Here is a 24681-nt window from a genome sequence, read left to right as displayed (position 1 = left end):
GAGCCAGGGCATGGGAGTGCGTGTCTAGCATAGGATGGAGAACAAGATCACAGGGGAAAGAGGAGGTCAAGGGGCTCTAGGATGGATTTCTCAAATTATTAAGCATAGGAGTCACGGGGTGAGACTGACACTATGCCAGGAGTGAAAATTGGTGGAAATGAGGGTGAGTGACACAGGCGTTAAGCGGATGACGCCAAATGAGTGGTGGAGGGTGACATCTGATTACGTGAGGCTCAAGTTTGGGGATTTTTAGGGAGGAGGGGGGGTTACTGGTCTGGAAGGGACAATGGTGAGCAAGAGGATGACCTAGGCATACTGTTTCCGGAAATAATTCTAAGGAGGTCCACCCAGGGAGTGAGAGTAAGAAGGGCCCAAAACACCAGAGTGGAGGAGTCTTAGGGTCACTGTCCGATGACTGACTATTCATTCTGATTTACACGGAACTGTTCATATTCACATGTCTTGGCTCAAAGTGAGAGGCTTTCTGTAGTGAAACTGACTTGGATGACAAATTTTATGGTATGACCTAGATTTAGCAGATTGTAGAATGTAGATTAACATCCACACACATACGAAATGTAGTTGGAATAAAATTTTCATTCACTCCCTCCTTTGCGCGCCCTTTTCAAAGGAAGTCATGACTTTCACAGCTTTGCTTCTCCTTTTCCTCTGGCAGTCAGTGAAAAGTGACTTTGTCTCTCTCTCTCTCTTTTTTTTTTCATTTTTAAAGTTTTATTGAAGTACACTTGGTTTACAAGGCTATGATCATTTCTACTGGACAACAAAGTGCTTCCGTTCTAATGCACACATATCCACTCTCTTTCAGATTCCTTTCCCACACAGACAGTCACAGAATTCGGGGTGGAGTTCTCTGTGCTGGACAGCAGGTCCCCACTGGCCAGTCCTTCCACAGACCTCAGTGTGCACAGGCCCATCCCACATCCCAGTCCATCCCTCCCTCACGCACTCCATAATCTCTAGGTCCATCCATGTGTCTCTATTTTTAACACTTCATAGTTATTGATTTACATTTAGGTATCTTCAGAATTTATGTATTTATTTTTTGTCTTTTTAGGGCCACACCCATGGCATATGGAGGTTCCCAAATGGGAGCTGCAGCTGCCGGCCTGCACCACAGCCACAGCCACACAGGGTTCCAGCGGCGTCTGTGATCTACACCACAGCTCATGGCAACGCCAGAGCCTTAATCCCCTGAGTGAGGCCAGTGATTGAACCTGCATCCCCATGGATACCAGTCAGGTTCGTTAACCGCTGAGCCACAATGAGAACTCCCCTGAGTGTGCTGATTAATCAAAATTTGATGTGAAAGTAATCAGACAGCTTATGTCTTTAAAGACAACATACTTTTATAATGTTACACACTGCCACAGCATACCCATTTTTATATTCTTTCTGTAAGAGGCTCTAGCAGGCTCCTCCTTCTCACAGTTTATTGTTCTTGCTTCTGGAGATGTACTATTTCTTAGATATTTGTTTATATTCTGACGTAACTCTTCATATTGTTCTTTCTCTAGAATCAAATTTTATAACTGGAATTAGAATTCAAGGAGAAAAAAAAAGGAATGGAAAAAAATAGCTGAAGTACCAATACACATGGGACATTATTGTGCGATGTTTTAATTTACCCAATGTATTCCTTTTAATTCTATCAGGTAAATCTTCTCTCCATTTCAAAAATGAGAAGCCAAGCTTCAAAAACTTAAACAATGTACCCAAGTTCTCAGCACTGGAATATCTGAACCTCGTCTTATCGACTTCAAAGTTCACGCCATTCTAACCTATTTGTGACCATATGGTACGTTATTGATTGAAAAGTAATGGCAGATGTCATTTCTATATATAACAAAATCCCTTCATAAAATGCAAATGGAAAGGAATGACCTTAACTGGTAGGAATGACCTTAACAGTTAAGAGCGTATGCCACTCCTGGTGACTACTCAGGTTAGGTGGCTATGAAGTGGTAACTACCAGTGAGATATCAAATTCATTCCATCAATGCAGAGACCTGCTCTTGTACTTAGAAGGCATTTTGCTCCTCCACAGCCTTCTGTTAAGGTAAGATTTATCACTCAAGTCCTTTAATAATGCCCAGCAGTGGACACCAGATGATTCTATGAAATGTCTGAGGGGGCACCAGTAGCAAGAGTAGGAAATGTAACTAACATGCCAGAGACAGACTCTGCCCGTTATTCTTCTCCAGGAGAAAAACTAGCAAAACTCACACATCTTCCAAGTTAAGTAAAATTACAAATATATATAATGTGTGTGTTTGCACACAAATATATATGAATACAGAGAAAAACTACTTCAAGAGTTGTGAACATTCCTAGAGATGTGATTTGAGCTATGAAGGAAAAGAATGATTAACCCTACTAGAACTTTTTATTTGATACAAATCTTTAGTCTTCCTTAGTCAAAGAAAAAAGCATCTTTAGTTTCCATGCTGCAGTCACTCCTGCATCACTTTGTAACCTATTTCCATTTTTATGTTGGATGGGATCATACCCAAATGGAAGCTAACGTTCTCATTTTTTTTTAACTCTCCAATCAAAGGGAAAAAAGAATCAAAGAGTCACTTGGCACAGGCTCATGAATTAGATGAGTTTCTGACATGTCACTCTGGTTAATCAATTCTTCGGAGATAGGAAAAATGAAAGCAGCTGAATTATACAGGCCTTGCAACTAGATGAACTGAATCCCATGTTCCTTAGTCTAAAAAATGTAGCTATAGAATGTGAGAGATGCATACTTGAGTTTGGACTCTGTCCAAAACTCATTAAGCACAAAATGAAAACATTAGGACAGGAAAATATCTGAGTTCCCTTAAAATGATTCAGGGATATTTCATTGACTTTCTTTAGCCCATCTCACTCCAGTGGCTATAACACAATGTCACAGACAGCCGTGCCCCTGAGAGCTCCTCCAGGCCATATGCACTTGGGGAGAAACCTCATCACAGCGGCCACCCGAGAGCTGGCTTACAGGGACGGATTCCCATATGTTCGTTTTCCTGAATATTAACTTTCTTTCAAATGCTAATAAGGGCAGAGCCCAAAAATATTTTGGTGCCCTCCTCACATAAAGGAAAAATACAATGCAAATATTAGGCATTCTAGTTTTCATCCTGTATGGGTCTTGTTTTATGTGTTCTATCTTAAAATACTTAATTTGAGTCACGGCCCTGATACTCAGTGGCTGGTACTGGGTAGCATCCCAACCATAACTGCTGAATGAATAAAATGAATTGTGCAATGAGCTTCCTCGATTGAAAAATCATAATGGAAGCTGACTACATCCATCTCAGAATTTTTATACTTCAGTGAAAAAAGAATATGGCTAATGGGCACAGAATTTCCTGTAATAACCCACAGAGCATTCTTCAGTCATTCTTCTCCAGTTCTCACTGAAAATCAGGACACTACATCAGCCACGAGATACACAGAAGGATATAACATGGAATGATGACCCACTGCTAGACTTGAACACTGGATCCGTCGTTTCCCTTAACAGAAGCATGTGTAAGAAAGAGTGGGCTGAAATAGCATGCATCTTCACGGTGACCTCTTTAGTAGGACCTTTTTATTCCCTTTGTGTTTATACTTTATTTCCAATAGGATAAAATATGCCTGCCATTGATGGAGGGCATCATCAAAGAGCTCTATTTCCACGCCCTTCTGCACACAGCGGGGTGGAGAGAGCTGCTTCGACCTGTGGGTTTCTGCCACAGCCCACTGGCTCCTCTGGGGTGACAGAACCACGTGTGCTCCTCCAGTGCAGCCACTACCCTCTTCACCTAGCAACTATATTATGTTCAAGTGTGGCTGCTGGTTGCCAGGATATTCTTCTATTCTTGTCCTCCATGACCAAACCAAAGGGAAGAGAAAGTGTGGACCAAACTTGAGGTGAGGACACAGGGAGAGGGCCTCAGAAAACCTAAGGGCCCTCCTCCTACCACGAGGAAAGAAACGGAGAAAATTACTTTGTGGTTAATGCTTTAGGGAAATGCATCATTTCTTTTCTTTTGGGTAAAATCAGAAAAAAAAAAAAACACATTTTAAAGGCCACCTGCAATCAATATACACACTACTATATCTGATATAGATAATGAACAAGAACCTACTGTATAGCATAGAGAAACCTACTCAGTATTCTAGAATCACCAGTATGGGAAAAAAGAATGGAGATATATATATAATATCAAATATATAAAAAATATAATATCTAAAAATATATAAAAATAAAACATATAAAAAGATATAAAAATATTTAATATATAGAAAACCAATTAACTTTGTATCCACTGGAAACTAATACAACATTGTAAGTCAACTATATGCCAATAACATTTAAAAAAAGATAACCTGAAAAATAATGGTCATTAAATATTTGAAGGAAAAATCTACCGTTTTATCATTATTCATTGAGAGTCATTTTTCCCACATGGATGAAAGGAGGAAAATGTCTTAAAATTGTCAGAGTGACCTGAAAAGTTCTATAAGGTTCTGAAGCACACACCACCTATCACTGAACCAGAGACATCAGATGTAAAGTCCACAGCGATTTCGGAAACGATTACCTTGTGCAAATAAGATGCATCTTAGAGTTGTTGAAACATGGTATCCTATGTTCTTCATTGGGTCTTTCAATCAAGTCTGAGATAAAATATCTTCCTTATTTATAGAGAAGCGGGCAAATTAAGTTTCTCAAAGCCATATAGCTAATAAGTGCTACAGACAGGACTCAAATCCATATCTGTTTTGACTCATGTTCAGACTCTTCCTTATGCCGTGTTGCCTCTTCAGTTCCTCACACAGATAATAAATAAAAATAGTGACCAACTAACATGCTTCCAGACATTTAAAGTTATTAAAGTGTTTGTCATATTCCTAGTAACTCATTAGGTATTATTATCCCTGTTTTCCAAATAAGAAAAACTAGACCAGGAAGATGGAATGGCTTGCTCAAGGTCACATAATTAGAAAGAGACAGAGCCAGGAGTGAAACCTAAGATAGCTGTCTCTTAATCCAAACCATGTTTGACTAAGGTCAGACATTAACTAACTCCCAGGCCTCTGCAACTGGATCAGGGACATAAAGTTTATTCAAAGAGAAATGTATTTGTTGGATATATAGGAAGAACTGTTGCACATGTCAAATGGATTCATTGATTTTTTTCAACAAATATTTATTGAATGGCTACTCTGAGCTAGGCTTTGTTTTGGTACCTGGGCGACAGCAGTGAATAAAGACATAAAAATTACACAGAACTTCTGAGTACTATCCAGAGAAAGCAGGGTGAAAAAGAGGAGGAGCTTGCAATTTTAAACAGTGGTCAAGGGAAAGTGTCCCTGAAAGACAGACAAAGGAGAGAAGGCAGTGAGCCACATGGATAGTTGGGGGAAGATATCCATGACATATCTGTGGGAAGACAGCCAGGAAGAAGGAACAAAGGGTTGGGGTTGGGAAGGTTCTGGCCCAGGGCATGAACAGTAAGAGGCTGTATGTCTGGGGACAAAGTAGCAAGGCGGAGGGTAGAAGGCCAGTGTGAGGATTTGGGGATTTACTCAGAGCAATATAATAACCGTAGGTAGAGTATCCTCATGGAATTTGATCAGGTCAATTTCAATGAATCTGTCCCAGGCATCCCAAGTACGTTTGCTTCATCAGTCCAATTTAATCTTGGGCTGCCTGGTAAACAGACGTTATTCTTTGTCGACCTTGTTATTGTGTTATAAAGCATGACTTATTTCAAAGAGTGTTGACAGGTAAGCTTCCAGCTAATACATAAATATTTATTGGAGATCTAGTATTTGTGCTGGGCATTTTAAAAAAAGCTACCGTACCCTTGAAAAAAATCAATCTCTACTTTCAATTAGCTTGTACCTTGGCTGGGAGATCATAAAAGTATGTACCCAGTTCATAGAATAGTAAGCATAGAATTATGTCAGGAGTAGCCAGAAACAATTCCATTGAAAGCAGTATGTCAGGAGAGATTTTTCCAAGTAGGTAAAGGCGGGTAAAACACGTCATCCCAGAGGCAATAACATGAGCAAAGACAAGGAGACTTAGAATAGCATGATCTATCTTTTAAAGACAGAGTTATTCATTCATTCAATGTGACTGGGGTGTTACGTGCCTGAGAAGGAAGAGCAATGGGGGACAGACAGGTGGGGAAGACTCAGGGAGAGAGCCTTGCAAAGCATTTGGATGTATCCACAGATGATGTGGAGACCCTGGAACTTCCTAAGTATAAGGCAGTATGGGGACTGACAATTTTGGTCTGGCTGACACCAGCATGGAGGACAGGTGGAGCGAAGCGAGAATGTTAGCCAGGAGGATGTTTGCAATAGTCCAGGCAAGATGCTGACAGTGAGTAAGAAGAGCAGAAATGGAGAGATGGGGCAGCGGAAAGTGGTACCCAAGAGGCAGACGGAGCCTGGGTTAGGGGTTGATTAGATATAAGCAGGGTGCGAGTGAGGGGCCTGAGTCAAGGCTGACTGTGTTCCAGTGTGGATGACTGTGTCAATGCCACCCTTTGATAAGAATATGGGAAGGGAAAGGTTTCTTGTGGAGAAGACAAGAATGCAAGTGTCATCGTTCTGAGGCAGGCAGTTTCAGCAGAGAGGCTACCCTGAGGTGGCCAGACAAGGATTTATGGTCTTAGGAGTTGAGCTCAGACCTTCTAAGATCATCAGGTTTAGAAAAATGAAGGGGAACATGGACAGTATTTCAGGCAGAAAAATGGAGGAGCAAAGTCACAGACATGGCAGAATAGAAACCATTAGCTGGAGGTTAGGTATGTATATTGGTCTTTGCAAGTAGGAAAGACAGCCATGGGAAAGAGGGATGAAGAGGTTTATTCTCAAACAAGACAGAGACTGCATCTTGAAATCTCCCTTTCGGGGCTGGAGAGAGCATTCACGACTTTGTAAAGCATCTGGATCCACTGCTGATCAGCAATCCCAGGTGACCAGCCTGATGGTATTGACAGTGACCTTACATGACTTTTCACACATCTTTTTCATGCTAGGATTCACGAGTTCGCTGAGTAGCTTTACACCTATAGCTAGAACCCAGTTCTTCTAAATCCCACCTAAGGTCCAACACACATTTTAGCAATATATTCATAGCCACTGGTGCCAAGTTTTCTTCAAATACCTAATATTACAGTTAAATTTAAAGTGTTGAAAAACAAGTTTAACACATGAAGTCCTTTACTGTTAATTTAAAACTGAATTCTATAATTTAATGCACAAATTGCTCACATAAAACAATTACTAGTACAAATAAATTTCTTTAAGTCTATACCATGTTTTCTGTCATATCAGGCACTATGATCATTAAATTTTAATTCCATTCAAAAAACACATAATTTTAAGAAGTTATTACCTAAAAGTCTTAGCTGTAAAAATATCACTTGCTCTGTTCACCCTTAAATCACTGCAAGTAGACGTGGAATACTTGTAATTATGTAAAGTCCATCATCGCAAAACAAATAAAATGCCAACCAGAGCATTAGCTAAAGTTACTTATTTTCCTGGAATACATTCAGATCTTTCTTTCTTTCTTTCCTTCTTTGGCCATACCTGCAGCATATGGAAGTTCTTGGGTCAGGGACTGAATCAAATCTGAGCCGCAGCTGTGACCTATGCTACAGCTGCAGGGATGCTGGATCCTTAACCCACTGTGCCACAGCGGGAACTCCTACATTCAGATTTCTTTCCTTCATTTCCCCTTGGTAACTATCAAATCCCTAACAGCTCTTGATAATTCGTCATTTCTGGCTTGAATGCCATCCTTGAAAACAAAGCCATCCTGTGATTTCTGTACATATCATTATGAACTAAAACAAATCATAGGTTAAAAGGGAGGTCAGATTTTTCCACCTGAGTTCTTTCAGGAAATACAGTTTCTCCTATAACTGAAAACTCTTGAGTACATGTCAGTTACAAGGCAATCTGCTAAAAAACTGTCAAAAAAAAGTACCACATCCTTTCTCATAATTTTAAGCTGCCTCTGCCTCTTCTCTTTCACAGCTTTATTCATTTTTATTCATTTCACTCGCATTCCCGCTCTGCATAATATACAGCTTCCACATATAATTTTTCCAAGAGCTCAGACAGTAAAACTTCAATCCTAATCTTACTGCCTAGATATGCAGTTCAGAAACCTATTCCTTTTGGTTTTCTACCTCTATTAAATGTGATCTCAATTTTCTGATGTTTGTTAGAATTCTTCTACATCAGTTAATTATGCTTGAAATTCTCTGAAATATACCTTGGAGCCCAGAACACCAGGAAGCAATTTTGGCAGGCACATGAAAGAAAGAGCTAAGGGATGGAGATAAAAGAGGCAGCTCATTCCTGGGAAATTCCTGGAGGGAAGTCAGATTTCAAGCCCAAGAAAAATGAGCACACTTCTCCCCCTGGTGCCCAGAACTAGGGATGCTGTCAGCTATTTTTGAATGAGAGAAGGCTGGAGAGTGGACTCTCCTTTCTCTGACCTCTCATTCCAGGATCTTCTGACCTGCAATTAATGTATTTGGAACAGTAAAATATGTTGATTTGAAATAGACTGATGTCATAGTTTCTTAAAGAAAGAAATGTAGAAAATTCCCATTATATTTCAAGTCCGATAAAGCCACTGTGCCTATGGTACTCCCTCACTTAGCCTCATTTATTTGCAACTAAGGGAGGAATAAATGAAAGAAAAGTTACATATATTACATACATATACTATATTATTAAAATATATTATATATACATATTTGATAACCCAGCTGTACAAAGGACCCTGAGTGCTTTACAAAGGATTCCCTCTATGAGTCAATAAAAACAATAAAAGGTCAAACATATATACCTCATGGAGGAAGGCATTCTTTCTTTCTTTCTTTTTATTAAAGTATAGTTGATTTACAACATTTCTTCAATTTCTGTTGCAGAGCAAGATGACCCAATCATACGCAGTCCCCTGTGCTGGACAGTAGGACCCCAATGCCCATCCATTCCAAATATCCATTTCTATTTGCATATGGAGGAAAGCATTTTTGTCGTTTTGTTCTCTAATAAATCTGAACCTCCCAGAACAGAGCCTGGCACATAGTAGATGCTCAATAAATATTTGTTAAAAGAGAAACTTGGGATTTCCTGTCGTGGCGCAGTGGTTAACGAATCCCACTAGGAACCATGAGGTTGCGGGTTTGATCCCTGGCCTTGCTCAGTGGGTTAAGGATCCGGCGTTGCCTTGAGCTGTGGTGTAGGTCGCAGACTCGGCTTGGATCCCGAGTTGCTCTGGCTGTGGTGTAGACCGGTGGCTACAGCTCGGATTCAACCCCTAGCCTGGGAACCTCCATATGCCACGGAAGCGGCCCTAGAAAAGGCAAAAAAAAAAAAACAAAAAAACAGAGAGAGAGAGAGAGAAACTTCACTGGATGAGCTAGATGCAAAAATTCTGCCTCTCATTCAGCATCAATCCCTTTTACTTTACAACTATTTTTTCCAAATTCACTTATTCTTCATTCCTGGATGATTTCTATAGAAGTCAAATGCAGTGGGACATTAGGAACAACCACCCACAAAACATCACAGAAGGTGAATTTGATTTCTACTTTGTGGGGTTGGAAAGGGCTGCCTTTAAACACTGATTTCTTCCTTTTGTTTTATCTGAACTTCAATTTCATGATTATCTGTCTAATTTTGAATGACAGTTACTATTCTGCCTTCAAGTAAGAGAATGAACATATATGGAAGTCTACTTTATTTTATATTGCATTCAAAAGACTGCTTTCCCAATGCACCTGTGACTCTTAACACTTTCATTTCTGAAACGTGCATTCTTACCTGATCAAAACTATGGTAATTTACTTTTGCTCATTACGCAATCGAGACACTTACTTGGTCGACATCCCCCTGTGGAACAAGTGTGACAAACTATAAGCAGGAAACTCTTTATTGTTTGTTTTGACAGCCAAACATCTGGTCAATCAACTAAATAATATAGTTAATATTATGATCAATATGCCTCATTAAGGAAACAAGGAAAACCAGATTGTGTATTTTTTAATTCTCTCTTCTTCTAAGCTGAAAATACTTTTTGTCATTTTGGATGCTTCTAGGAAAGCCGTTAGGAGAAAAAACAATTTGTAACATTTATCCCACAACATCTTTTTTTCTGGCATTGAGTTAAAATATTAGCAATGAGGAGAAGAGGTGGAAAAAAATAAACCATTCTTTTTGTGGACTCAGTTTCAAGGTGCCTTCTGAGCTTATTGTGCTCCATGATTTGAAAATGTCTTGCTTGTCCATAAAACCTTAGGGAGATTCCACTACCTCTAAAATGCTACACTTGTACCCCTCAGCTTGGAAGCAAAGGGGGCTGAAATAATCAAAATTTCTTCCAAGCATCGGATCTCACCTTAAATGAATGAATGAAAGATACTTTTTAAAAGTTAAGGACCTAATGTTGGTCTTATCCAAAAGGAGAAAAAAAAGGGACTGCACCACAATGTAGGGCCCTTTGTACTTCTCCCACTTAAACTCCTCCCCTTAGAGCTCTGATCAGTGGATGAATATTCATGAGCTTACCATTCATCATCGTATCCCTGCTCCTTGTGGATGGAAAGGAAAACGTGCAGAGAATCTGTGCTTTTCTTCCACACCCCCATGTTCTTAAATTTCCCCAGTACAAAATCTGGCATTAGCATAATCATCATCCTCTTCTCAGCTAGCACTTTAAGGAGGAATTTAATCCATTCCCAGCACCACCGTCCTTTAGCTTTCACATCAATACTGAGCTGAGCTCTTCCCCAAGCCCAAGACATTCATTCCTTCAATGTACTGTTCACCTACCCTATTCCTGGAATTGTCCCTGGTACTGACTTTCATTCTCTCTGGTCAGAAGGGGAGACTGATAATGACTTAGCAGAGCAGTAAATGCTATAAATTAAACAAAGCAGGTTATGATTAAAGAGTGCCAGGTGAAGGAATGAATAAAGAAGGGCCAACATTAATCAGAGAGTACAGAAAAGGTACCTTGAAGAGGTGACATTTGAACTGAAGTGTGGGTGATGAGAAAGATCAGGAGGAGAGTTGTTTGGGGAGAAAGAGCAGCAGGTGCAAAGGGCCTGGGGTTGCAATGCACTTCGTGCCCTTTTTCTCCCCCATGTTCCAGGCACCACCTACCTCCTGTCTAGGATGTCTTCCTCTCTAATGCCACCTTATATGCTGCCTTTTCAGACACAAGAGTATTCAGATGCTTGGCTTATCTAAAATTATCACTGCCTTTCTGGCTTTTATAGACTTCATCTTAATACGACGTACTTGACCTTCAAGGGCTTAAAAAAGAAACAGCAATTCAAGGCAAGCCTGCACCTGATTCAGCAGAACAATTGTTGACCCCATTGTCTAATATGTCACTGTTCCTTATCTAAGAATCCATAGATTTTACAATTCACAGAACTTAGTACCAGGGGCAGGGGGTTGGGGGGGGGCACAACTTCTAAAAAACTGTTTTCTTTCATTAACCAATGAGTTATAGATAACCTGTCCTGGAAACACGTTTATTTTGGCTGCTGGAGCTCTAGAGCTGAAATGCAGTGCTCCTGTTAGGATGATAATCCCGCTCAGGTTGTGTGACACGTTCACCCCCTCCCCCCATTTATTTCTCTTTGAGGCGTCTTATCTTTATTTTGTTTAATTTTCATTGCTCTCTGTGAAAGTGCTTTTATTTAAGCTGCCTCAAACCTTTTGAAAATAGATGGTGTATAAATCATTAATCACAAGTGCTTTCGAGACAATCCCAACTTCCTCATGGCAAAAGGAAACATGTTGCCCTGGCTGCCAGAGGACATAACGCGGCCACTCTTCCCTCTTAAACCTGTCTCCCTTTTCCAATCTTTTTGGAGGATTACTACATATTACGATCAGAATTGGTGAAAAACAACGCCACATCCTTGGTTTGTACCGCAGTGTCTACGTTCTCTTTTTAACACTTCTTTTCCCCAGCCAGACCATCTTATGCAGGAATGCATATACGTAGGCACGTACTTTAGTTCCTTCTTTTCCTGCAGGCCCATTCAGTGTAGACATACTCCAGCATTTTATTCTAAGCTCTCACTGCTCCTTACACATTTTCCTTTGGCAATCACTTCTGTCACCTCTAAGTAAAAGATTTTCAAGATTTATTTCTAGCCCTAGTTTCTCTCTTGAGTTTGCATTCCAAATTCCCTGGAAATTCCTCAGAGTCAGAATGAGGCCTGGCAGTTCTTTTGCCCTCCTAACCCTTAACTCTCTTCCATAACATTTTTGCCAACTATTTGTCCACTGAGTATTTGACAGTAAACCTATGACCTTTCAAGGCAGCCCATCTACCAAGCTGGCTAGGACTCTTAAAAGTTATTTCCAATAGGATGGCAACATCTCCCTCAATGACATGTGCCCACTGGTTCTAATGCTATTTTTAAGAGTAACAGGAGGAGCGAAGGTATCCTAAATGCCAAATCTGTGCCAGGGCACTGCCCACATTATCTCCCTACAACTCTGCCATGTGGTTTTATTATTCCTGTTATATCACTGGGGTAATTTAAAACGAGTCTAATCATTTCACATGGCTCTTCTCCAAATGGAGACACACACATATTCTCCAGGGGAACCACTCTACTGCAGAATAAGAAAGTATAAATTCCTCCAGTCACTTCTTGTATGAATGACTGAGTTTTGTTCATTGCCCTCTGTATTGCAAACCTCTAACCATGGTGTCCAAAAGGACAGAAATTCAAAACAGTATCCCAGTTACAGTTTAAAAATTGCAGAATAGGACAAAAGTGTCATCAACTTCATTCCAGACACTCAGACCTGGGCTTTTAATCAGCCGCCTGCGAAACAGCTACCAAAATTCTGAGGGATGTGGCCAACCCTTTCCCAAGCCGAACTCAGCTTATTTCCTCCCGAACCTCATCATCGGTTTGGTCTCCTCAGGTCCTGATAGCATCTGTACTACCCAGACACGCAGGCTCGAATCCCCTGTGTTGGCTTGAAGGGTCTTTTCACATCTTCTAAGTCTCACTGGTGACCAAGCCCTGGAAGCTTTGGATGGAATGAATTTTCATGACATCATCTTCCTACCACCTGAGGTTGGCCTTGGGCCACTTCCCAGGTCAGGGCTCAGCACCTCCCGCCACCCCATGGACAGCTGAAACCCCTCCTGACCCAGACCTGACATGCACAGCCTCACACGGTGCCCAGGGCACTCTGGGCCTCTCAAGGACTAGGTTAGCTTTTTGCTTTGATTTTTGTCTCCTTCCTGGCTTTGTCCTGCCATTTCCTGCATGTACTCTATATTTCTGGAAAACTATACCAAAAAGTATTTTTTGACTTTTCCTAGTCCTGTGCCTTTTTTTCCTTACATTGTCTTTGAGTCTGGAAGGTCATTCTTTGTCTGTCAAATTTCCGTCTTTCGATACATTGAGAAAATGTTACAACCTCTAAAAAAAAAAAAAAAAAAAAGTTTTGCCAGGTCCTGGTCTGGCCATCTAAAATTAGTCTGAAGGTCCTCAACAGCATTTTATTTATCTCCCAGAATACAACAGTAATAGCAATGTATATACATATTTTTCTTTCTTCAACTCGACACGAGTTTCCTTAAGCTTTGGCTATAGTTTATTTAAGTTTTATCATTTCCAGTGAAAGAGTAAGGCTCCCGTTCATTGCAGTAATGGTGAATAAGGAGACAGGAAGCAAAAAAAGGTGAAAAGGATAAGGCAAAGTGGGAAATCTAATGCAAACACTTGGAACGTCAGACCCAGCCAGGCCATCTTTACAGGTGCACCAAGACAACTCTCTCGTTCCATCATTTCTGTCTGCTCATAATTTGATTTTTTTAGATTGTGAGCTCTACTCTCAGTCCCTTCTTTTTCCCTGAGGCCTAACAGATGGGGACTCTCCTGGGGCCAGTGGTCAGAGGCCAGCATACTCAGTGCCAAGAGTGATTTTGGTTGCAATCAGCCGCTTTACTAAGGAACTACTTTCAGCATTCCTACTAAGTCATAAATCCCCATTCCCTTAAAAATAATCTCCTCCAAGAACACTTGTCACTCCCCCAAAGTCTTAATAAATAGTTTAGACATTAAGTCATTGTACTGCCAACTCCTCAATAAAACAAAGCTTCGCATGTGCATTTACTCATTGCTGGCGTTTTAAGGTAAAATGTAAAGATCTCTTTATATCACAAAAAATAAACTTTCTATAAGATGGTCTTTGGAGGAGTTAAATGTAAAAAGAAAATCTGGAGTAGAGTTGCTTATCAATGTGATTGAATTGTCAACTACTCAACATAACCTATGTCAGGTCAAGAAAAGTGCTCTATGTTTTTCCCCTCCTCGAATTACATTTATTTAACGGAATTCTACCTCCTGAAACACCACTTGTATTACTCGGATGTTCAGTCAATGAAATTACAGAATTAATAGGAAAAAAAAAATACCTTCTTAAGATTAGGTCCCGTGAATTTACGAACCTGGAAGTGGTTACTTAATACAGTAGGGTTATATAATGATGCACTGGATGATATGATACCTTAAGATGTAAGAAGTTCTTAGCTAATAATCTCATTTTCTGAGCCCAGTCTTCCTGCTTTTTGCTTGACTTTCCTTACCTCCTGGATACCTCCCTTTGGGTTCTAAAGTATGGATCTTCCTCTCCCCAGCGCTTGGCTATGATTACACAGGCATGAGGTCATTATTTCCTGCTCTCAACCCGCAAACAAAAAGGGAAAACCCCTATCTGCTCTGACGCGGACACACAACATCGTCTTTTCAAAATATCAAATTTTGGAGACAATTCCGGTGTACAAGAATTTCTCTATACCTCTTGGTTTTCAGCACTGAACATTATACATACATACATCCTTCAACGAAATCCATCATCTACATACATATAAGTGGGTCACTGAACACTGGAGGAACTGAAGGTAATTCAGTCTGAACTATTTCTCCAGTGGTAAAAATTCAGATTACTGGATACAAGCAGATGAAAAAAAACAATGGCTGTAATAGCCTGAATCAAAATTGCCAACATCACTTACTCATAAACGAGCGGAGATGGAACAATCAGGTCAGTTTATTCTTGACTCGAAGAAGGGAATGAAATAGCAGGGGTTTTTGTTTTTGTTTTTTTCCCTGACAGGTTTAACATTTGATTTTTTTGGTATGTTTTAAATTTCAGGCAAAAACTTGTGTTGACTGTTATAAAAATCATATAAAATAACATCAACCTCTATTTATTTTGGCCGTGCCTGTGGCAAGCACAAGTTTCCAGGCCAGGAATTGAACCTGCACCACAGCAATGACCCAAGTTACAGCAGTGACAATGCTGGATCCTTAACCCGCTGAGCCAGGAGGGTACTCCAACAGCTAGTTTTCTATAAAGTGTTCACTATACAAAAAAGAATTGCTCTTCGATTTACCTATGTAGAAATGATATCTATCCCAATACTCCTGGTAATATACTGTTAGAAAAAAAAGGAAAGTCAAATGTTAAGATCTAGGCAAACAGTAGGCAGGGAAAAATTTAATACTCCAATTCACACAGGAGTATTTAGTACTCCAATTTGCATTAGAATATTTTAATACTTCAATCCAAAATGGAGCATTCAGTTAGTCATAACAGTCTGTAAACCATACAGATTACAGTATTGCTTTATAGCATGGCTATACCTTAGTGCCCTCATAAAAGATATTCATTTCTCCTTTGCTCTTATCTAGTGAGTCTTGCCCACACTAAACTCATAGGTCACCGGAAAAATGCTATATGGTAGTGCTGAGTGAAATAAACTGAGAAAGAAGTAAGTTCAAACCTGAAATTAGCACATATGGTTACTTATTAACAGACCAATTAAAGGTTTAGTGATAAGCAAGTTAAATTTGGTGGCTGATACGAGGGGTTAGCTTACTTTCAAGTTAATTCATTCATAATGTCAATGGCTTTCACTACCTTATACAGGCAAATCAACTGTGTGTGCAGAACATTTTGCTAGGAAGGACTCACGTCTTTACCCTGATTTTATACAGGATATCAAATCATTCTAGATCGGGATAAATCTAGTTGCTGGATTTAAGGATCACTTATGATTTCAGCAAATAGGTGTTGAAGATGATTTTCTTCAAAATCAAATTGTGGGGGGGGTGGGGGGTTGTTACATAGGAAAAGAGTATTCTGAATTTCCGGTCAACTGACTGCATTACAAAAACTCTGTTATCAGTGAAAGAAGCGCAATAATGTTGGGCAAACATATTTTAATTTTCTTACAATATGGGAAATGTGGATCCTAAGGAGGAGGGGGGTGTCAGTCCTTTTTCTTGGTCTCCCTTTGCTCACCCCTCTCCCAATTTTCACATACCTTAAATTATATTATAATGAGCACCCAGGGTAGCCTTTCAGTGAGGGGGAAACAGGCACAGTACACAGGTATGTGGACAATTTGTTTACTTTAATTGGGAGAACTGGATTCACAAAGAGGGCTAAGCCTCAAGTCTTCTGTTGTTTGGACTTGGTGGCCATTGTTAAACCACCCACCAGCCACCCTCTTCCTGCTCTCCCTTCCCCTTAGCTGAGCCTCTGCTTAGCAGCTTTCTTTGGGAGCAGAGATTCCTACACTTTGAGGTCAATTAGCCTAAAATTCCTAAACCCTACGGAGATCCTTGCTCATTACTTCCATATGCCATATCTAGTTATGACTTGTAAACTCAGAATGACCAGTGCTCATCCGATGAAAGCAAAATACTACTACGCCGAAGAAGCTCCCATGTGAACTGTGGAAAGGGGCCATGTTTAATTTTTGCATCCAAGATCATAACACAGAGCCTGACACATAGTAGGTGCTCAAGAATGTTTATGAAGGAACAAGTTGAAGTTCACTCAACAGGTTGGCTGAACAAGCTGGTCCGGAAAGGAAAATACAGCAAACACATGGAGAGCAAATTTCAACATTACTAAGGACCCATAGTATTTGTTAGGACAAACACTGGAAGAAATTAAAATTCCTTCAAGCTCTTACCATCTACGTGATGTGTCTTGGGTTTTTTAATTATTTAACTCTAGTGCAGTATGCAACAGTTGCACAGCGACTGTGAAGACATGAAGCATTTTTATGAAAATTCCACATAATTCTTCAACATTTTTAAGATATATACCATCAGTCTTCAACTTACAAATAATGGTACAAAGGCTCAATAAGCTGAAGGCTAAATGTCTGGTTATCTGAATCCAAAATTTAGACTCCATCCAAATTGCATTCTCTGCTTTTAAGGTCTCTCTTCTTTCAAGGGCAATTTTCCACATGCTTTTTCACATCCTCTAAATTAAATCACATAGATTGCCACTTTTCCTATAGCAGACTTTTAAATATTTGTTGATTTGGATTAACTGAAGCTTGAAAAAAAGTAGTTGAGGGAATGAGGGTGGAGACATGGGACAGTTTTCCTAGAACCAAAATGGACTCCTCAAATCTACAGATTATGCGGTCTGTCAATAATACGCCAAAAAACCAAGCCCTTACCGAATATTGATACTAGAAATACAGACCGTACTGTCAACTTTCACAAAAGAGTTTTCATTGGATTTAATTCACTACGCTATTGGGAAGACCCAAGATAATTAAAGAAATGAAATAAACACTTACCTGCTCATTTCATTTATGTCATAATTTCCCTTGGGTTGTTTCTGTTTTATTGTAATGCCATGGCTCTTGAATTATAACCTTTGTATTTCAATAGCCAATCAGAAGGACTGTGAAAAGCCTGTGACCTAATCTAAGGAAGTAAATATTTGCTTTGTGAACCACATTCATTGTCTATAATAAAATTACATTTATTGACACAGAGATTTTTTTTTAAAAATCTCAAACATAAAGTTTAAGAAATCCAGAGATTTTACATGTTTATTACCCATGCTAGGATTTCAAGTATAAGGCATCTATATAATTTAATGCAAAAGTCTGCATATCTGGTAAACAGCAGAGCAAGAACTTAAATCCAGTTCTATTTGAAATGAGATTTTATGTTCCACCAGAGTTCGCTACTCTTCCTATACGGGCCTCCTGTTCATTATAAATGCCAGGTTCACTGATTCTGAATTACTGAGGCTTTACTATATTTGATAAACTGCAACCAGCAATAATTATAAAATTTTATACTTTCTAGGTAGTTTAATGTCTAAAGACTTTCTAGACTGTCCAAGATAAATATTTAAGTTTTTGAAATGAAATTTATCAAGAATCATAGAATTTAAATCTGCACTGATTTAAATTTTATCAAAAGTCACAGAATTTAAAAATGCACTGAATCATGTGAAACACTACAGATACAGAACTCATGAAGGTGATTACTAGATTAGAGTCTCAACTTTGAAATATTTAAATTTCACCTGGTTTAAAATTTGAGAGAAGACAGGATATGACATGGCTTTATAATTAAACTTAACTGATTTCATTCTGATGAGAAACTTCAATGAATGCTCTGTAGGACCTTCATCTACTGCCATACTTCCTTTCAATCTCATTTGTCTCAGGAAAACTCAAAAAGTTCTGTACCATTGGCTACTGGCAGAAACAATCGATGAAAACCTGAGAACTTGTCATGTCATGTATATGTTTCTTGCTAGTAAGGTGTGAGGGTGTGTGCATAGTACCCAAAAGGAAAATGACAGACCTCAACCAGATAAAGAAACTGTGCACTCTGGAAGGTCTAAGCATAGTGGCAGGTGACGGTATGTTATGGACACCACAGCAGCCCTAACCCTGTGGTTGATCCATCTCCAGCCTTTGGTGATGTTTGCTCCACTCCATTTGAGCTGGAGTCCATTTCAACCACAATCGTCTCTGGAGTCTTTGCCACATGGCTTCTTTGTCACTCAGCGTTTCCTTTCGTTGTTTGCCTTTGCCTTGTGTTTGAAAATTAACCTTAGCTCTCAAGTAAATAATAACATCATTTAGAATACGATGAAAAATGGGCAAAAGGCTTGAACAAGCAATTCTCAAGACAAAAAAAAAAAAGTGCTTATAAGCATGTCAAAAAAGTTAACATGACTAGTAATCAAAGAAATATAATGTTGAAAAATATCATTTTCACCCATAAAGTTAGCAGGGTTTTTTTTTTTTTTTAAGTCTAGTTGATTTATAATGTTGTACCTGCAAAGATTTTTTTTTAAAAGATGCTATTATGTTGAGGAGAACTAGATGTTCTAAGCATTGAGCCTAAAGGAAAACAATGCCATGTATATGTAGATAAAACCTAAGCATAAGGATATATATATATCACTTAAAACAGTAAAATACTGAAAATAACATAAACATTCAAAAAGAAAAGAAGAGATAAATGAATTAAGAGACCCATAGATGAATTGCTTTGCAACCATGAAATTAAAAATACCAATTTCAATTTCTTGGAAAACACCAACGAAGTAGTGCCAATTATTTAAAAACACAGGTATGAAGTTCTACAGTCTGATTGTAATTCTTGAAAATGGCCCATCTACTCATAGGAAATAAACTGGCTGTAAACTGCTCCATATGTTCAACAGCAGTCCTTTAGGCATTGGGAGAACTGAAAGTACTCCATACATGTTAGGCATATGTTCAGCACTTTATATACACTGCACTGCATTTATGCTTGTAAACATCTTAGGAAGTAAGTCTTTATCCCTGTTGTTATATCTTTGGAAACTGAGGCTCAGAGCAGGTAAATAACTTGACCATGGGGGCATAGGTTTCAGACGGAGGAGCCAGGACAAAAACTAAGGTCAGCTTTGTCCAAAGCTGTGTTCATCATGTCCATGCCTGTCCACGGGTAATTCATACTTTGGAAACAAATCGACAATATAAATGTTATGGCAAAAACATGCATATTAACAAAATAGTCATTATTATTATTATTACTATTTTGTTTTTTAGGGCTCACTGGCAACACACGGAAGTTCCCAGGCTAGGTGCTGATTCAGAGCTGCAGGTGCCAGTCTACACCACAACCACAGCAACGCGGGGTCTTTAACCCACTGAGCGGGGCCAGGGAATGAACCCACGTCCTCATGGATACTAGTCAGTTTCATTACCGCTGAGCCACAATGGGAACGCCACAAAGTGACAATCTAAAAATGGCTTCCTCCAAAGATGCCGGACCTGATCTCTGGATTCTCCAACTAGTGTATCTGGTAATGAGCATTAGGCGCTCTTCTAAAAATAATATAAAAATCTTGGACGTCTTTTGGAACCATGTCAATGCTGCAAAATGTGTTCGTTGAAAAAAATTCTGATTTAACACCTACCTTTTGCCAGATAGTTGTGCTAGGTATTAGCAAAACAGCAGGATTAATGGCATAAATGAATTTCTTTAGAAATTAAGGAAGTCACTGAAGGATAAGTGGAGATGGGAAGAGATAAGGAGGGTGAGAGTATCTATTGATCAAACACTGAAAGTCCAGGCTACCTACCTCTAAGGATCTTTTGTTTCTTTTTTTATATTTATCTATTTTGGAGGCCACGCCCATGGCTTGTGGAAGTTCCCCGGGCCAGGGATCAAACCCGAGCCGAGGCAGCGACTCAGGCCACTGCAGTGACAACGCAGGATCCTTAACCTGCTGAGCCACACTGGAACTGTTTTATTTCTTTAAGCTTACCATAAAAACTTAAAATATTTTTGAGGATCCAGGATACTCCCTGAATATGTCACAATTCTAAGTCTCTACAACGACTCCGTGCTTATACTCGACCTGTAGTAATCAGACGAAATAAAATGGTTTTTAACCTCACATAGTTATTCTCAACCACTGGGTATACAGTGGTCCTTGCATTTGCCTTTCTGGGTGGTGCAATATTTTCATTATTAACTAAGCAGAGCTGGACTATCAGGAAAAGGATTCTCAGCAGAAACACAGTTGGATGGGTTCCATTCGTCTTGGCTCCATTTCTCCTTGTCCATTCCCACCTTTCACTTTTCCAGAAAAACCCATGCCTTTCAGCAAATAGATTTCTAAGGAAGGCCACTATCTCTACAACTGTAAATTAGCAGGTAAATGCTTTCTCACTTTTTAGTCTGTGAGTCAACCGAAATTTGTATCGATTTAGTTTTTAGATTTGGCTGTTATAATAAGGTCAAACGGATGAGGATACACACATTTCTCCTTTTTTTCAAAGCCCCTTGCCCTCATGGTAAGACAGGTTCAGGCATGTCTTCATCATCATCGTCTTCATCACCACCGCCATCATCAAAAAGTATTACAAGGCCAGAGGAATGATGATGACTTAGACTCTAACATTATGAGTTCAAATAAGTCAGGACCCTGTAGGAAAATTTCCTAAAAGCTGAGAGAGAATCTATTTGTGAAGAAAAAGCTGTATGACTTAAAACTGAACAGGAATAGCAGATAACTCTCCTAGTTAATTCTTTTCCACAGAGACTAAACACCAAGGAGCCGTTGAGGAACCAGAGCAAAAAGGGCAGCATTTGGAAGAGCAGACACCTTATGGTGTTTGCTCTGTAAAGTAGGAGGTTCTCTTTATCTTTCAGACCACAAATTCAGGAGGAAGGATGTGTTGTCCATGGCTCTGAGATCAGGTATCATTGCCATGGAGATTTATCTTATTTAACCAACGATACCATCTAATCCTCTTGTAAAAACAAATACTTGTTTTCTCATCTCTAAAAAGTGTAAAGACACTACCGTCCTATGTTTTCTCTAAATACAGTTTTTAAGAATGTAAAAGCAGTGAATAAATCTACTCTCCTGTGAGTGTGCTAATTACTGTTTTAGTTCATGCTAACAGAAGAAACAGCTTGATAACAGTCACTTAAGTGGAAGAGGTCAAACTGCTCATTCATTTGATTAATGAGTATAAATCACCTTTCCATTAGATATTAGTGCAAAACGTATATTTCATAGATACCTGCTATTGTTACCACCAAGGACTTTAGAAACAAATACAATTTACCCAAAGTGTTTCACAGTTTTGAAAAGTATTTAATACACATAATGCCAAGCAGCTATGAAACCAGGAGAAAAACATCATTTTCCATTACAAGAGTACAAATTGCTTCTCGTTTCTCCAATTAAATGATTTTCAGAGGGTTCATCACCCGGAAAACCAGAATGTATGAACGCCGGAAATGCAGATGACATCCAGTCTCAGAAATGCTTGTGGGAATCAAACTACAAGATTTCTCTCTATTACCTGCGATAGCCATCACATGGAGGAAATAGGCCGGCTGTAAAACAATTTTTAAAAAAGAAGAAGAAACAACTGCGGGAAGATTGCAAAGTTCTCTAGACAAACCTTCGAGTGACTGTTTTAAAGAAGGAAACCTTTATCAAGGGTCAGAGAGGTTAGGAAAACCACTATGCCAGGCGCCGGGGTCAGTCTCGCCAGAGCGACTGAGATTGTCCCAGGTGAGTGGGTGTCCCGGGTGGAGGCGGAGGGAGTAGGGCGGGTCCCCACACCGCGGGCATCTTTTTGGACAGGCGACCCTCGCTCTGCCTTCAGGAGCCCAGCGATTCCCGAGGCCGGCACTGGGCTGCCCAGGACACCCTGCCAGCAGCCTCCCGCCTGCGAGGACCACCTCCCCATCCTTGGCTTCTCTAAGGATGAAGAGGCCAGCCCTATCTCTCCGCCATCCTCAAGTCCTCCGACATTTTTCACAGAGACAGGGAGGTAGGGAGTAAAGGAAACGGCCGAGTGTCTGCACCCAGCCTCTGCCGCAGCACATGAAGAGGGAGAGGAGGAGGAAGGCTGGCGAGTAAGCAGCTATGAAACCGTAATTCGAGCGATTATACAAAGAATCATCATCACCTACAGAAAGAGAGTCTCGGATACACCCACCTTGGGCAGCGGCTGGGGGTTTGGTGGGCGTTCCACCTCCTCGCCCCCTCGAAGGCTGTGAAATCTACCCGAAGCCGAGCACACGAGAACTCCCTCTCCATCGACCAAAGGAGCGGAAAGAACAAAAGAGGCCCCCACCCCCTAAATACACACACCTCAGATGTATTACCGATGCTCAAGGTAGGCATTGCTGCATCCCCTTTGGCTCACACCTCCCTCACCTGCATTTCCCCAAAGGTAAAGGAAAAAAAAAACAAAAAAACAAAAAAAAACACCCCGAGGTGATCGGTCGACTGGACACTGTTAATTTCACATTCGGTTTTCTAACAAACAGCCACCCAAATCGGCAGGACCTCGCGCCCCGCGGGGTCTCCCGCCGCCCTTGGCCCTCCCTGTCGAATCGCCGAGGCGTCCAGCTCTCCGCTGAGGACCCGACTGTGGGCAGGATCCTTCCCTGGGCGGGCAGGACACTTGCCCAGCGGGTCCGCAGCAGCCGGAGGGCGACAAGCGGACCGCGCCGAGGCTACAACGCGGGATTCAACTTCCCAAACCTGCAGCTCGGCCCCCGCTTCCTCCCGCGGTGCTGCGGGCTGAGCGGAGACCCCCAAGCCGGCCGCCACCCTCTTCAGAGCACAGGCAGTTGTACTCTCCGCCCCCTCTTTCCTTCACCTCCGCACTCCCCCACCTCTAAAAAAATTCAACCACCGGTGCAAAGCAGACATTTTGATGTCATTTACTTAGCACGGCTCGGTTTCAGAGGCAACATCTTACCCAGTCGCCTGGAGGTGTGGGCAGCGCACCAATGCGTCCGGGGGCGCGAGGCTGGGCTGCTCGGTCCTCTAGCAGAGCCGGTTTGCTGCCATCCGCCCAACTTCAGCACCCAGCGGGCGAGGAGAGAGCGAGAGAAGCGAGGACGGAGGGGAGGGGGAGGGGGGAAGGATGGAAAGGTGGGCGGGGAGGGAGCAGGAGCCGCTCGGCAGCGCGCATGCGCCCCGAGGGCGGGCGCAGCCCCTCGCCCCGCTCGGCCGGAGGTGCCGCTTCTGCCTCGGGCGCGCGACCGAGTGAGTCACGGCCCCGCCCCTCCCCGGCCGCCCGCCCCCCGCGCGCCCGCCTCGGCTCGGCGCCCACGGCGCGCAGGGGTTCGGCGGGGGCTCGCGCTCTGGCGCCGGGGGTCGCGGCTTCGCGGGCGCTTTGGAGACCTGGGAGCCACCCCGGATGAGAGGCTCTCGTGCCCAGTCTCCCGCAACTTCACGTTCACCCCCAGCCCGCGTTATTTTATCCTGCGCTTTAGGAAAACGATTGAAACCAGAGATCTGTCTTTAAGGAATAAAACAGCTGCAGCAGCGGGGTCCTAGAGGATGCAGTCTCGGCGCGGGTGGGGGGGGGCGTTGAAAGAGGTGTAAAGTTAAGCAAGTGTTGCTTAGCAAAGGACTCGATTTTTATCAAATGTTCTTTACTTTATTGAAGTCCTCAGCCAGAAACCGACCCTTTTCCCTAAGCGTTATCTCAGATGCTCTCTGGCCTGGGGCATATGTTCTGTCTCAGAGGTCATGACCCCTGGAGCCAGAGTTTTGAGTGAGAGAAGCTGATGACAGGGCAAGCATCATGGATCCTTCACAGAGGTGTTGATCCTGGAGGCCTGGGGCATTCTCCAGGGACAGCTCTGTGGCGACCAGGGCTGATAATCGTTCTGTTCCCAAACCGAGCCCAGCTGAGAGTGAAGGAGCGCTGGAGACTTAATGCATCCTGAGCGCTAGATTGCATCTCCGATGATTAGATTGAAGTGTTTGTGAGGGTGA

General features: G+C 41.3%; 1 protein-coding gene across 1 annotated transcript in view; it reads right to left on the bottom strand.

Annotated features, from left to right (window-relative positions):
• Positions 1-23802, bottom strand: part of RGS17 (regulator of G protein signaling 17) — a 99792-nt gene extending 75990 nt beyond the window's left edge. Inside the window, exon 1 of the mRNA XM_047769889.1 lies at positions 23654-23802. The gene's annotated coding sequence lies outside the window, so the exon portion shown is untranslated. The remainder of the gene's footprint in view (positions 1-23653) is intronic.
• Between the last annotated feature and the right edge of the window lie 879 nt (positions 23803-24681).

Source organism: Phacochoerus africanus, chromosome 2, assembly GCF_016906955.1.
Source record: "Phacochoerus africanus isolate WHEZ1 chromosome 2, ROS_Pafr_v1, whole genome shotgun sequence".
NCBI lineage: Eukaryota > Metazoa > Chordata > Mammalia > Artiodactyla > Suidae > Phacochoerus > Phacochoerus africanus.
Note: the sequence above shows the minus strand (reverse complement) of the source record. Positions and strands in the feature narration are given on the sequence as shown.